The sequence below is a fragment of the Egretta garzetta genome, unplaced genomic scaffold, assembly GCF_000687185.1.
Source record: "Egretta garzetta isolate BGI_Z169 unplaced genomic scaffold, ASM68718v1 scaffold98, whole genome shotgun sequence".
Classification (NCBI taxonomy): domain Eukaryota; kingdom Metazoa; phylum Chordata; class Aves; order Pelecaniformes; family Ardeidae; genus Egretta; species Egretta garzetta.
In genome coordinates this window covers 126,939-129,735 of record NW_009260611.1, presented here as the reverse complement: position 1 = coordinate 129,735, position 2,797 = coordinate 126,939, and positions in this window count along the sequence as shown.

Sequence of the window (2,797 nt, the reverse complement as noted above, 5' to 3'; positions counted from 1 at the left end):
TTATATTAATTCAATGTTTGTTTAAAAAAAAAATCATCCTTTAAAAAATAAACAACCAACCAAAAAACCCCTTAGATGTATTTACTCCTGACTGAAAATAAGGAGTTTATTAATTCTGAAGTAGTGTTCTTGGGTAAGGGCACAGGTGACACTTGAGATGTAATCCGAACTCCTCAGTCAAGGTTGAGCCTGCTGCCGATGTCGGCGAGACAGGAATTTCATTCCTGGGTTTCAGCAAAGACACGTCTGTGCAGTAACACCACTTACTGCCTGTACAAAAGCCTAAATAATTGCCTCAAAAAATGTAAGTAATTGCTGTTTCCAGAATGGAAACTTTGCAACGCACGGGTGCCAGTGGCCCAGGAACAGAACGGGCCTCTGCAGCCTTTCATACCCGTATTCTGCGGCACAGCCAGATTTGCCAAGAAGCAGCAACGATTCTTGATAAGCAAATTATTCCTGGTTGGATGCAAAGGGACTGGCACTAGAAGTACCAACCAGGTTCCTAGCTTGAATAACATGAAAGCTAAATGAGGGAGAGAAGCATGAGACTTTTAAATGGAAATGGAAGAATGAGGTTAACTGCAGGAAGCAGGCGATAGCCTGGAACTTGATGGAAAATCAGTCTCAGAAATGTAAGAAAATTCTTTTCCCTGTGATTTTTGAGGCATGAAATAACTGCCTTAAAGCTTTCCTAGAGAAACTGTAACAAGAAGAGGAATTTAGAACATATAATTTGGTTCTATCCCAAAATGCAGAAACATTGGCAGAAAATGGCAACCGTTACTAAAATTAATATTGGAATTAAAAATATGAAATCTTTCCCACAGGAAATAATCTCAGGAATAGATAATGTAGAAATAGCAACTGTTAAAACACACCAAAAAAAAGTGTAAAAATGTTTTTCCTGGCAAAGAAATCTGCTGCAGCAAGAACATGGAAGCTGTGCCTTCCTCTGGTTTCTGTTCTGAGCAGTGAATGAGCAGCGAGCGGGACTCGGTAAAAGCTGAGTCCTGGGCTCACTCTAAGCAAAACAAACTGGGGATCTGATCCGTAAAGCTGTCTGATCTGTAAAGCTGTGGCCACCTTCTGCACATGCAGCAGTAGCTCCAAGCCCTGCAGAAGAAACTGGAGCCCGGTGACATGGACAATTTACATTCAGATGGGCTGATGGATGCACTGACTTGTCAGCTCTCGTGGTTTGGAGGGCGCCTTTACTTCAGTCCTGTGAGATGAAAAATGCCCGTGCCTGCATCTGTTAATTTTTAGACATGTGAAGAAAATGGGGCTTCGTGTGAAGAGGCCTTGTGTGATCTTAAGTATGTCTTAAACTTCAGTGGGGCTCAAAAAATAGCAGCATGTAAGGCACAGCTCATCTCCTGGTCTTGGTCTTGGTATTGCCGTGACCCAGGAAAGCCCCAGGCACTTGGCCCCATGGCTGTTGTAAGAAAAGGGGGAATTGAATGGACGAGGGGAACACGTGGGTGAGGGGACATAGCTGATGGTGTTAGATCACGAGTGGCAGCCAGGAAAAAGACTTTAAAAATGGTCCAGCCTTGCTGCAGCGTGCAGCGGTTACCCCCTGGGGCTGTGTCTGTCAAGGAGAATGTTTGTGTCGGCACCTCCTGTTCAACTGACGCGTTTTGGGAGCACACAGCGCACCACACCCTCTGAGGAGGGTCCTGCTGGGACGCGTGGCCATGTAGCGAGCCAGGCCCACAGCTTTGGGTCACGCTGTACGGGGAAGAAAGAGTCTGCGTTGCCACCCAGCTCCCACACCGCCTCCGTCCCTGGGCTGCCTTAGAGGAGAGCAGAGGGCCAGCTCACTGCCACGCTGCTGGTTTGCCCAGCCAAGCGCCACAGAGGAGCTCGCTGTGTGCCATGAAGTGCTTATCGCCGATGGGAAGTTTTTCCCCTAAACTCCTGACTGTGCTTCTGAAGGCATCAACTCTCCCATAAAATCGCTTGTCATAAGTAATAGCTTTTCTCTTCTTTTTTTCCTTCCCTACTTCTATGCTGTTGGGCAGCTATGGGCGGTTGGTTTTTTTCTTTTGTTTTTTTTTTCAGGGCAACAGTTGGCTGCACAACTCTGCTCCTGTAGATCCGCTGTAGTAATGCGAAGTCTGCAGACGCAGTCACCACTCCTGAGGGCAGTAGCTCAGCCTCTCCTTGCGGTAGCCTTATGGTCTATGAGTTATTGTGTCTTTCTGATAATTGCTTTCCATAGGTACCAGTCATTCTTGGCCTTGATAGCAACAGTAAGCTCAGCTTAATAACTGCCTGTGGCTTTCGGTGGTCTGATGACAGTTTTAGAGCAGTTAATTTCACTAAAAAGATACCTGGTTGTGCTGAATAATGCAGCCATCAGAAGGAAAGAAAGGAACACGCGTTTACTTTTTATGTGTCTGGCTTTGCTACTGCGTCCTCGTTACAAGGGTAAACGTTCATTAGCACATTCTTATGAAAGGCTCGGGTGTCCAATGAACATATATGTACTTTACAGGTGTGTTCACCAGCTATTTATAGTGTTTGGTTTTAGCTCAACATTGGGGGATTGGTAAGAGGTTGTTTGGTTCGGTTTGGTTTTCTAGATACGAAATCTAACAGATAAGGAAGGTCAAAATTCAGGACTGATTTACAGGAGAAGAGCCTCAAAAGCATCTGCGTAGAGTGTGGTTTAACCTGATGTTGTGATGAAACTCCAACAGAAGGAGGTTTTTTAAAGGAGGAACTCAGCTGAGTGGAAACTTGGGAGACTGCAGATACCAAAACCGAACGGGGAGTGACAGAACCAGCA